The sequence below is a fragment of the Andrena cerasifolii genome, chromosome 4 (genome assembly GCF_050908995.1).
Source record: "Andrena cerasifolii isolate SP2316 chromosome 4, iyAndCera1_principal, whole genome shotgun sequence".
Classification (NCBI taxonomy): Eukaryota; Metazoa; Arthropoda; class Insecta; order Hymenoptera; family Andrenidae; genus Andrena; species Andrena cerasifolii.
The window spans coordinates 20,776,936-20,789,696 of NC_135121.1; the positions used below are offsets into that span (position 1 = coordinate 20,776,936).

General features: G+C 44.8%; 1 protein-coding gene across 7 annotated transcripts in view; it reads left to right on the forward strand.

The window, feature by feature from the left end:
• The window catches only part of Tara (SERTA domain-containing protein 2 taranis), a 250,490-nt gene that overhangs the window by 230,967 nt on the left and 6,762 nt on the right, over positions 1-12,761 (forward strand). Inside the window, exon 1 of one of the 7 annotated variants that reach the window (XM_076811143.1) lies at positions 9,431-9,452. The exons of the other annotated variants lie outside the window; for them this stretch is intronic. The gene's annotated coding sequence lies outside the window, so the exon portion shown is untranslated. Of the gene's footprint in view, positions 1-9,430; positions 9,453-12,761 lie in introns of those variants that run through there. 7 annotated transcript variants of the gene reach the window in all.

Sequence of the window (12,761 nt, forward strand, 5' to 3'; positions counted from 1 at the left end):
TAAGCTGTCGATACATAGAATTTATTTTATTCCTTTTCTTTATTTTATTTAGTTTTTACTTCGCTCCTCAAAGATACGAATCATCGCTGACAGTCTCTTAGACGTTTCTAATATTTCGGAATTAGATACTCGAAAGGTGTAAGACCCGAGGAATTAGGGAAAATCATTCTAATTTCATACATTCCCTTATAAATTTCGTTACGAATCCAGTCCGTTACCCGCGTCCCGATAAGTCCAGCTCCGGAACCCCGCGCGCACGACCCGATCCTCTGAGATCCACGACACGCCCAGGATGTAGGGGAGAGTCGCGCAGTACCGACCGCTCCAAGTTTTTTTTGTTATATCTTGGGGTAGTGTCGATAAAAATCAGAAATTCAAAAACGCGTTTGTAGTATAGATGGAACGTAATAAGAGGAGGGAAATTATTTTTGTGAAATTTAATAATAAGAATTTAGCTTTAAAAAATAACTTTTAATGCCTCGGAACATCGAGAGCAATGCAGTAAACAATATAACCCCGAAATAGGTTGTAGAGAATTCTGATTTTCATTTGTTAATACAAATAAAGTGTTAATATCTGGTCGATGAAGCGAGAACTAGCTTTGGTCGGTACTGTTACCTGGCGAAGCGCGCCTAATGTCTTCGTTTCCATTGCACTCGACGTTATCTGACGGCAAGCATTGTGCCCCGTAAACCTTGACCTTCGCGGAGATCGCGGTACTTAAGCTATCAAGGACTCCGGTCCGCCAAAAGAATTCGGCAGACACGTCGCGGATTAAATAAACGGAAAGGGAGCCGCGGGGAAAATCGGTGTCCCCAGGAGAGTACTCCTCGCATGATTCATCTTGCGCGTTATAGACGAATCGAGTTATTCCCCCGAGGTACTCATTGCCCCCCCTCCAGCGAAGGGGTCGATAACTTTTCCCGCGGGAGAGAAAACACTAGGAAAGTCTAGGAGGAGGAGGAGGGCAAGGATAATCTGTCCCCTTTTTCTTTATTCCTCGAGGGTGAAGGAACTTGGAGGCGTGCGGATCGCCGGTGAAAATCGAAAAAGAAACAAAACCCTCCGCACTGCGGCCTCAAATTATCGAGCAGTTTCGCGGGCGTACTCTAAGCAGGCGAACCAGCGAGAGGATTTTGAGAATCACTGCGATCTAGCCAGGTCGAAGGGAGCCTTCCCAAAAGGGTCCCCCAGACGTCCGACCCTCGTCAAGGCACAACGTGTCCAGCCATCCTGGGCAGGATCAGCATTTTCTACCTGGGCCCAGGTATCGGCCCTTACGAATAGCCGCGTCCTCCTGGCGGGCGTAGTTTTCAGGGAATCTCTCCCTGGAACGCGCCGTAACGGGGAACCCTTCTCGGCCGGGCTGAATTATAAATTCCCTCGTTGCACACCGGGTCTTCGGGTTATGAAGTTTCCGCGGGATTAAGGAGTTGCAGGGAGGGGTTGATTATCATTAAACGCACTGGGCCAGCAACAGGTCCATTACGCGCCGAGTGTGTTGCACGCTTGTGGCCCTTGATCGAAGTTTCCTCGCGTACGACTGATAAAACTTCCTATGCAGTTCCGTGAATCACACGCGACCGAGAAGGTCGATTCCGGAGCAGGACGTATCGTAGATTGGCAGATGGTGTTGAAGTTGCGTAATGCCGTCTTGATAAGTGGGCCAGCTGGGTATCTGGGCCCGACTTGATAAGCGACGCGACATTCAATTAGCTGGAGGATCTTATCGTACAATATGCATTCGCTAGCTTTCACCACTTACTCTTGGGACATTCCATGCGAACTTAGACAGATTTCGGAGTAAGTTTTCGTAGATTGCTGAAATTTCAATATGTTGTAGTCTTTAGTGATATACTTATATAAAACGTACCTCAAAGGATTTTTCAAAATTTTCAAAAATGTCGATTTTACAGCTGTTTCAAGTTAAGTGCTAACTTTTTTCAATATATTATAGCTAGGCAAGTAGTAAACGGATGGAGATGAGCTTTACGGTGCTTATAGAGAAGACATTGAAGTTTTAAGAAAAATTATTTCAGTTTAAAAAAAAATTGAACCATTTTTGTGCAATTATTTTAAACAAATACAGGTTTTTAACATCGGGCGCGATTTTAAAAATCTGAAAGAAAGGAGAATATAGTTCTATTCTTCCCCTTGATGGACAAATTTTCAAAAATATGGACATTTTAAAATTGGCCCTGTAAAAATTGCCGAAAGATGAAGCTGAGTCGCCCAGCGGCCAAGCGGCTATACCTGATATTCTTATACAGGATTCTCGAAAATGGTAAGTATTTGAAAAAAACTGAAGGAGGAAAACTCTTACAGGTTTTTTATCAAACAGCTGTAAAATCGACATTTTTGAAAATTTTGAAAAATCCTTTGAGGTACGTTTAAATATCACTAAAGACTACGCATATTCAAATTTCAGAAATCTAGGAAAACTTACTCCGAAATCTGTCCCTCTGGTATTGCGCGGCCAGTTTCTTTATCATATTAACCACCATCATTTCTGTATCAGGTGCCCGTTGTTTCTCGTGAATAGAGCTTAGAATCGATCGCTCACTTTCGGGGTTTTAGGGACTCAAACCTTTGTCCGCGTATAGGAATTACATTGCGATACGGCGCGGCCTGTGCGATAGGCAGCCCTGGGACGTGGCTTTTCACTGATCGAGCCGAAGTGAAGCTTGCGAGCGGCCCACTCGTCAGCGGGTGCACTCGCGAATGCACAGCGCCAGCCGCGCGTACATTATTTACCATGGCTGGCGGTGGCACCTGCGACCGTGTAACCATCTGATTCTCTCCTTCTTTGACTGCCCCTACGATGGCCACCTCGTAAACTTCAGTCTGCGCGCCCACTCGTCTGCGCGAACAGGTTCCAAACAGTCTTGCCGATTGTCGCCGCTTCCTCTTCCCCTGTTTCTTCCTCAGCCTCCAGGGATCATTGTCTTCTCTCTAAATATGCATCCCACGCTCGCGGGCCTCCTGCATCGATAGAACATGCGCTCTTTATTGCAGGATAATCTCGGAGCACAGAACCTCCATTCTTTGTCACGTCGCGCTGTACGATTGCCCAATTTTACAAGATTTAATGGAAGACACTGTACCGACACTTCCCTTAAAATTAAGTATCAAGTATGAAGGTATTAATTCGCGATGCGAGTTTTTTCCGCTCGATCGCGCCGGCTCGCTTCAGGATCGAAGATGACGCCCCCAAAAAACGGGGTCACGGAGAGTGGATGTCACTAGCGTGAACGGCCGCCACGCGGAAAAATGCATGTCCGATGGTTTCGCTTTTTCCCCGCGGCAAACAATCCCGGGTAATTGCATCGGCCCGGTCAAGCCCCGTCGGAATTATCAGGGATGAACCGCGATGGCGATGAGGCTCGAAAGGAATTTCCTCGCTGTGGTCTCGACTCGATCGAGCGTCGTCCGCTGGGCAACGTGCACGCACGCTTTTCGCGGAAACCGCGCCACGTGGTACGCGCGATGGTCGACGGGTTGCATTGTATCGCGCGTAAGCAGGAAGATGCTGCGTTAAAAAAAGAAGAAGGAGGGAAAAATGCATGAGAAAGGGAGATCGGCTCGTATCCCCCGCTCCCACACATAGGGGTGCTGTCCGTTGTCTGCCATATGGCCCCTTTTTCAGCCACCCCTGTACGGCTTTCTTCCCACACGACAAAGGTAGCCACCCACGTGTGCGTGCGTGCACGTGCGTGTTCGCGGCTCCGCGTGCTCCTCGTCGCGCTCCCCCGAAAGTGAACAATCTTTGTTACAACAGAAGTGAGCAACGAGCAGCCGAGTCAGGTGAATGCTCTCCTGTCTCTTTCGACGCTGAATTAGTAAGATCGTCCCCCTTTCTTGGGCACTTTCCCTGGTGAATAACCGATGGCAGAGGGAGCGTTGCAGCTCGGTTGAGCTTCGATTTGCTATCTTCTCATTATGGAAAAGCTGCGCTGTTAAACTGAAATAAGCGTAATACGAATCCCTAGCTATATCTCTAGTTTTGAGCAAGTTGAATGCGTTCGAATTATCCGTCCTCGCGTCCCCTGGTAGGCGAGAACACCGAGCAATTGGAACGCATCTGGGAAACGATTCCTCTGTACCGCGAAAGTGCATCGAATTCTGTAAACTGATCCGCTGGACCGCTCGTCTCTTAAAAATCCTCCCACACATGACTGCCCCCGACGGTCGATGGTGTCCGCTTAACGAGTAGGAGGAAGGAAGAAAGTCGGTTCCACTCCGTTCTGACACGAGCTCCCCGCATTTTTGCCGCGCGTTCTCTCGGACCAATTAAGGCGGCGGTGGTGTCCCCTTAAGGGGCTCAAGCCTCGCATCTCCGTCTTCGATCTCTTTATTCCGACGGGAGCCGACGCTAAGAAGCCAACTACATTTCCGTTCTCTCTCTCTCTCTCCCCTCCCAGTTCCTCCCAATTTTCCACCCTCCCCCATCTGTCTCCCCCTTTCTCCCCTCGGCCGGTTGCCGAACGCACGGGGTGCGGGACCCTTCGTTTAGGGCACCGCAGATGCCGCGTGCACCCCACTAGATTACATGGCAGAGGTTCTCAGCCAATTCCCCTCCGAGGATACACGAGCACGAGCGCCCTCGGCCTCTCGAAGGGAGGGGAATCGTCGATTTCCTGCCGCGCCGACAAAGTAGAGGCCGCCAGGGGATTCTGAGAACCCTCTGCATGGGGGAAACAACCCTCCCTTTTCGGAAACCTTCCTTTATTCATCCCCTAATGTAGGACCGACCGGCGCGTAGCTTCTACTACTTGCTACGGTATATAGGGTAGCGTATTTATCGCGAAGATCGTACAAGTATATACGTAACGCAGGATTGGATGTTGCTCGTGTGTGTGCCTCGAGTATATTCTTAGACAATGGCAGGCAGAAAGATACATCAATGGATACGTGGATACATAATATATTTACAAGTGTCTATTCATTAAAATCGGCCTGTAGTGTGGTAGCTGTTGTTCGCATGTTTTGGTTCGTCCATTTTGGGACACTTTTCATGTTTACGTATGAAAGGGAAAGAAGAGGATAGAAAATACTTATTTGATACGCGCATTTTTAGGTAATAATATTTAGATGAAAATTTTAAAATTATCTTCACAATAATTCTTCCGCATCCCTGTTGCGATTGTTCCGCGAGGAACGTGTACCTACTGTAACTTTTGTTCGCATATTTTGGGGGTGTCCGTCTGAGTGAATGAGCGGAAGATGCATCGAAGGGGTAGTTTTCACCCCTTGCCTCTTTGTGTCCAGCCCCCCAACCATCGCTGAATCGCACACGTGACCCAAAGGTAGGACACCCCCCACGTGTACGGCCGTGTTCGCGAAGGATAACGCTTATTCCTCATTCTCTTCGGCGATCTATACACTGGCATTATGTAGATCGTCAACTCTCGTGCTTCTTTTTTCGTTTAAAGGTCGTAAACTGACCCCTCGCGTGGCCCGTTTCATTAGACGCGATACATGCCGGCTTTTCGTTTCGCGGCACGCGAGTGGACGCGCCGATTCCCTCCTTTTTGCTGATTTTCAATAAAATCTCAAAGGTAGAATCGCGTTATCACCTTTTTGTAGTATAGCGCACGCTTTGGAGATAAACTTCGCTTCAAATATTTTGTCATGAAAATGCATTAAAAAAGTTTTGTTCAAATTCTATTTCAACGTATTAATTTTTCAGTTTTCAAGTTCACATTCGGTACACTGCACCCAATATTTGTCAAATGATTTCTTCCAAACAGAAATGGGCAAAATTTTTATTTACATAACTTTATTTGTCGAATAATCTAAAGTTAAAGTAACTTTTTTTATTGTTAAATAATTTTTTATTTAGTTAATTCCCAACTCTGCTTGCAAAAAACACACTGGATAACTCCTTCGTTAAATCATAGCTTCCTGTTTGTTAGGTTACCGTACCTATCCTTATTTACTTTATTTTTCTGCGGGACAAGGTAAAAGGAAGGCTAAATAAACATCTTATAAATTCATCTGAGTTGCTAACAGATTGAACTAACAGATAAGAAAAATTTGGTCACTACTGGTTGACAGTCTATTGGTCGGTACTGCACGACTCTCCCCTACCTATATAAATTTGAAAATGGCGTGCGCGTCAAAAGGCGCGTGACACACGCCGGCTTTTTCGAAGTTCGCGATGAGTGTAATTCGCGAGTCCTTGAAGCCTCTGAGTCCAACTGGCTGCTCCCCGACAATCTTATCCGCTCGGCGAGATAGCGCGCCGCTAATCTGCCCGCGGACTTTACACCGTTAAAACCAGCCGCTCAGCCAGCTTCCAGGATCGCGAGCGCGAAACTCGAAGTCGCTCGAAGACGCTCCATTGCTTTTGCAACGGATTGTAAAACGAAATTTCACGGTTACATAATTTCTGATCGTACGAGAGCCAGTGGATGTCGAGAAATGTCATATAAACGATCGAACAACGCCATCTCCTCCAACTTCCGTCCCGATCGCTTCGATCATTCCGATCTTCTGGACAATTCCCAACCATATTGAAAACATTTCTTCCAATCCCCATTTAATTCCCACGAATTTTGTGGTAAAATAATATTCCCTGCATAATTTCAACAAAATAACCCGCAAACTATTCGGAACGTCAGCTCTATAAATAATATACCGCGTCATCGATAAATAGTCGAGAAGAGAAGCTAGTAAAAAGGTGTTATAGAAGCACAGGGTGTTGAATTGCCAGCGAAATATCCGAGAAAGCTGCGCTGACGTTCGAAATAAAAATTTGTGTTTCTCGAGTGCCCGCTGATTCGCCGTTTATTTAAATATTCCCGATGGAATTGCGCTCGATAATCTTAACACGGCGCATAGCCCCGTGTATCGTGCACGTTGTGTTGCTCCTTGGCTCGATAGCACGGTTCGCGCGACGCCGTGCCGCCGTTGTCGAGCTGTTCCCTGCGGTTGGCGATCTCGCCGCCAGGCGGCGCGTCGCTCGAGTCCTCTTTCGAAAATAACACACGGTCGGTTGACGTCATGTTGTCATGACTGCCGACCGCCGGCATCAACGTTGCCTCGCGACGTCGTTTTTCGCGGTGCACGAAGCGGCGCAGAAAATTCTACCACTGGCACACGCCACGGCGGTCCACTAGGCGAAACGAAATTCCGCGACCTGCGGCGATCTCTCTGTTCAATATGCTTTCAGAATAAAACGCAGAGGTAATACAGTATTCCGTGGAGTTATCGCGCGGATACGCTTTGTTCCCCGTGCCGTGATCTCTTCCTCTTTAGCGTTCGAATTTCAAACGCCTCGAACATTCGTATTTCCATTCGCGCGGCTTTGAAACTCCTGTCGACTAGACTTCGATCTAACGAGCTGGTATTATTAGAGTATCGAAGTATCCAAGTGTCTTCCCAGCGATTACTACTTTCGAGTATTATCTTTTATTCTGCTCTCGTTATTTTTCAGTGATCGCAATGATCGACAGTGGTAGAAATTGTCGGTTGGCTGGGGTCACATGTCGAGTTTGAATATTCTGACTTATAACACGGCTGTTTCGATGTATTCGCGCATGCCTAGCGCGCACGCATATAGCTTAGGAATGTACGACGCCATACGCTCGTTGGTTTTATCTACGGGGCTCCAACTGGCTCGGGCACGGCTTCGTGTGTGTTCGTTCTCTGGCTGGCTAGATAGCTTTGACTCGTGTAGCAAACATTACCTCATCGTCGGGCATAGCCGGATCCGCCGCGAACCTTCTCTACTTTTGATTCTTTTCTCGCGTACCCTGTGCCCGCTACTGTCCCCAGCGAATCGAATGAAAAAGGAAACAGTTGCTATACTCTCGCTTAGAGAAGCATTTATTTCTGGAGAATTGTAGTAGCTCTGATATACTAACAATGGAAGATATATTCGTATATAATTAGCTCAGTATCGAGAGGAATATTTTTTTTATTCTTCCATATTTACTCTTCGTTTTTTTTTTGCTGCTGTAAGGAATGACGTAAAAGCTGACTTTGTTGCAGCCTGTCCAGATAGGCTTCACGCGGTGAACATTATCTTATTGCGGGCGCAGCCGTCATGAATCTTTTCTAGTTCTAGTACTTCTCTCACGTTCATTCCGTTGACCCACATTCGTCACGATAAACCGGGAATTGGGGCGAATTTGTTTATAGAAATTCTGCCCCGAAATTTGTTGCACGACTTGTCAGCCTAATGACGTATAGAATAAAATTGTAGTGTTTGCGCATCTACCGTTCCTCTTATTCTGCGCTGTATTAAATACAATAGTAACACTTAATACTTGCCGCCGCTCCCCGAGCAATAATAAAACTTAAAGATACTATAAAAAGTTGCACAGATTCGTTGCAGAATTGTCCGTCGAATGACGTCCCCGATAAAGCACGACTGTGAATCTTTCCGTCGGTACGAATTGCGCAAAATCTGAAATGCGGAAGGAGGTAACTCGCGTATCGGATTGATGGATGCAAAAATTGAGTTACACCGAGACAGTTACGGCACGAGAGGTCTTTGAAAGCGACTCCTCGAGATGCCCCCCTGCGAATAAGCGCGGCGAACCTAAGTAACGCAAGGTTCAGAAAGATCCTCGCAGCGTCTCTCTGAAAGATTTCGCTAGAGGAGAAAATGGGAGTGTACGGAATGGGGTGGGAGACTTCTTGACTTTGATTTATGACCAGTTAAGAGCCGTGCATTTCTGCCACACACAACTAATCCGTTACGCGGGTTACCCCCCTCGGGCAGCAACCACCCGGTTGGCCGTCTCGATTCAACAAGTGCCCGGGCCATGTTTCGCAAACATGGCTCGTAAGGACGCCCCGGTTTGGATCACCGGGCGTGTTTTGAGGTCTTCATCTGGGCCACCTTGGTAATGCAGGCGGCGAACATTTTTGGGACGCATCGGATCTATCCAACATTCTGAATAGCTCGATTGGTAAAACAGTTATCTGTCAGGCGTAACATCCGGGTTCGAATCTCGACTTAGCGGTTCGACGGCGGGAGGGGGGGGGCAGATATAATACGGATATGAACGCGACAAATAAGGGCACACGGGCGGGAAAGCTTTGATCGGGGCGTAAAAAGAGATACTCTCCTAGGAAAAGCACGGTTTCACTGTGATGGAAGGCGAAACCGAGCTGGTGGATACGGATCCGTCATTGTTTTCCCCGCGATTCCGCGAACCATCTTGTAGAGCTCCGGGGGACTGGTCGACCCTGTTGGAAAGAGAACCTTCGCGAGCGAGTCGTATTCCAAGTAGGCCGCCGCGCGGCGGATGTACACCGCCGAGGCGAGATTGAGTCGTTGGCTGCTGCTCCTGCTACCGACGCGGCTACTAGTTACCGCTAGAAATCCGTAAATTGCTTCTAGGAACGCATTCCTCCTCCTCCGCAATAGTTTCAAAAAAATCGAGAATTCTGGTGAAAAATTGAAACTGCTTGGGCGATGACTCTTACCATAGCCAGGCGTGAGTACCTACATTTTTTATACTGGCAGCGATATGTTTGCTTAGAAAATAAAAATCATTATCAATCTAATTATTTATCTGAATTCGAATGTATCTACGCGCCCGTTAGGTAGGACTCGTAGAAGTTTGATCGAACGACTGTGTTGTTTGCACAGCGCCGCGTATCGTGGGCACGCGGTATCGTCTCCGATGGCATTGCTCGTTTCCTCGAAACTTCCACCCCCCCCCCCCCCCCTCTTTCACGCCCGTTGTTCTTGCCAGTTGCACGCGCCGCTGTTCGGCTCCTTCGTTGCTCGGCCCGAGCAACGTAACGCATCGATTATCTGTTAAATGACGTCGATACCCGCCGTGCATCCCCTACTACAACGCTTCTGGTTTCCCGCGTGCTCTTTCCATTTCTGTCCCTTTTTTTTCTCTTCCTCCGCTTCTTTTTTCCCTCTGGTGTGTGAAATCAAACGTCATGTGCAGACCACGTGGATGCGACGATACGACGAACATGTCGGTGGTGACATCTGGTGATTCGCGCAACTAACCGCGCTGTCAGCGGTTCTCAATCAAGACCGCTCGTAATTTTTAGCTCCGATATTTTTCACCGATAACCCTCTCTCTTCTCTCTCCTTGCACGTGTTCAGTGGTTCGCTCGAGCGCGATTGTGGAGGGGGGAGAGACGATTATTTACTTACTTTCACTCGCACGATCGCTGAATCGGACTCGCACGATCGCTGAATCGGACTGGCACGGACGTAAATCATTGATGCCCACGTGCGTTGTGCCATTTGTTTTGGATTACGTCTAGCGGGTTGATCGCGTTTCAGTTAGTCGATCGCTTAAGATTTGGGGCAAAGTGTACCCCATAAAAAACTTCAAAAATGTAAAAAAAAAATACGCCAAGTGCATGAAATCAAATAAATCACAAAAAATAGAAGATAATAATAATTAAAAAATAAAAAAAAATATGTGAAATCAAAATGAACTGCAAGTACATAAAGGTGCTTTCAGTCAAATACTTGGCCTGGCGAAGCAAGGTCAAGGTGTCGATGAATAAGAATTATATAAAAACGCAAAATAATGAAAGTGTAGTCATATTGTCAGAGTTTTAAATTGACAAATTATCTGAAAGCTTGCGAGGGGAAAGGTATCGGTGTCGATGAATGATCATGTAATTATGTTAAAACGCAATATAATGAAAATGTACTCATATTGTCAGAGTTTTAAGTTGACAAATTATCTGAGAGCCTGCAACAGGGAAGGTAGTATCGGTATTGACGATGTGAGAATACCTTGCCTCGCCAGTCTAAGTATTTGACTGAAAGCACCTTTATGTACTTGCAGCTCATTTTGATTTCACATATTCTTTTTTATTTTGTAATTATTATTATTATCTTCTATAAAATATGTAAAACAGTTTACAACCTTCTTTTTTTTTAACTATTTTCTAGTATTCTCCAAAGAACGAATCTAAATAATTTGGCGCTAATCCATACTCTAATGTAGAGAAATACAAATATTTAACAGTAAATATGGTGTATCTTGGATTCTAAGTTTATTAAATATTTTCTAATTAAACATACCTTTGACATTGATTAAATATGTAAATTATGTTATACGTATTCAGTGGATTGGTGGAATTGGTTTAAATTTGAGTTTTCAGATATGAAGCGAACATACAAGAAAAAAAACAGAGCATCGAAGCTGAATAAAATCGTTTAATAAAATCGTTTAATTATTAATATAATACTATGTCACGATAAATTTTTTTCTCTGACGTAGATTACACTGTATCATCTTCTACTTCGATTATCAGTATATATATAAAATCCACATTTTAGTGATTTTAGTTACAACTTAACGTAGAACTTATATAGAAATAGAGTAGCATTTTGCTATTATAAGTGTAGAGGCTACAAAATGTGTCCAAAGGAGGTGAGAGTGTACGACAGAAAGTTTTGTTGCAGGAAATTTAAATGCTAATGGTAATAATTCAGCGAAAATGAACGAAGAGATCCAATATTTTCAACACACAATTTATTGGTTTTGGAATAAAATTAGTTTAGTATGTTTATTGGTGAATTGAAATATTGTTAATAGGAACCTAAAAAATTAATGAATTAATGAAGAGCGTGGCAACTACTGTGGATTTTAATTAAAGTATTACAAATGTCTTTCACAAAAAATTGAAAAGCATCAAGGGAGATGTGTTTTCAGCGTACTTTCTTCGCTAATGTGACTTGCTCTACGTTGCAAGCAGTCCACCATAATCTATTTTCTTAATCCTTAATGCTATGTCTTTTGACAAATTTTGTCGATTTACCTTAGTTGATTTGACAAATTACCAGAAACTTACGCGAAAAAAGATGCTTCTCTAAATCTGCTCCAGACAACTTCTAAGTTTGTGCGTCTCCTTCGTTTCTATCCAAGCCTGTGCGTTCCCTTCATTTCTATCTATCCAAGCCAGTGCGTCTCCTTCATTTTTATCCAAGCCTCTGCGTCCCCTTTATTTCTACAAGATCCATAAAAACTCTAAATTAAAAATAGTTTACTGGTATAAAAATATCTGACAATTTAAATGCAATTTGTTATAATGTATTATTTTGTACATGCATGTACGTTCCAAGTCTGCAACTCTGCATAAAAAATCTATTAAAAAATTTTGGTGACTTACCTTGTTAATTGAGACAATAATTCAGTCGCCTATGTAGTGTAAAAACTCGTGACATTTCAAATTTTGACAACTTACGTTATTTGACACTTGGTAGGTTAATTCAATAGTATACATAGGTATATGTACGATAACGGACGACGATCCCTGCCGAATGGTCCCGAGAGTCGACGAATCGACGAACGAAACATGTGTTAGTGAAGGTGTGCGTGCACGCGTATACGTATTATGTCGACAAAATTTCGTTAGAGAATAAGAAGAGTCAGAAGAAAAATCACCGTTTCCGACTGATCCATGAGACGATATTATGATATCTCTGTTATGCGTGGACCGATTTTATTGAATTTGGTCTTATTCAAAAGCTTATATGCGGTTTACATGAGAAAAATGCCTTTCAATTTAGAAAATATTGCGGACGTGATGAGATATTAATGAAATAAGTTTTAGGTTAGGTTGGAATAGCCGTGCGACGAGTAAATGATAGCGATAGCGACAACCGACACATATACAGGGTGTCTTTCATGCACTAGGCGTCGAGACACTGCCGCGTCTCTAGATATACATGCTTTCTGGTTTCGCGTTCGAGGAAATAAAAAAGTGGCGCGTATAATTTCGAAATTCTGGTTAATTGAATTTTTGCCGCGGTATTT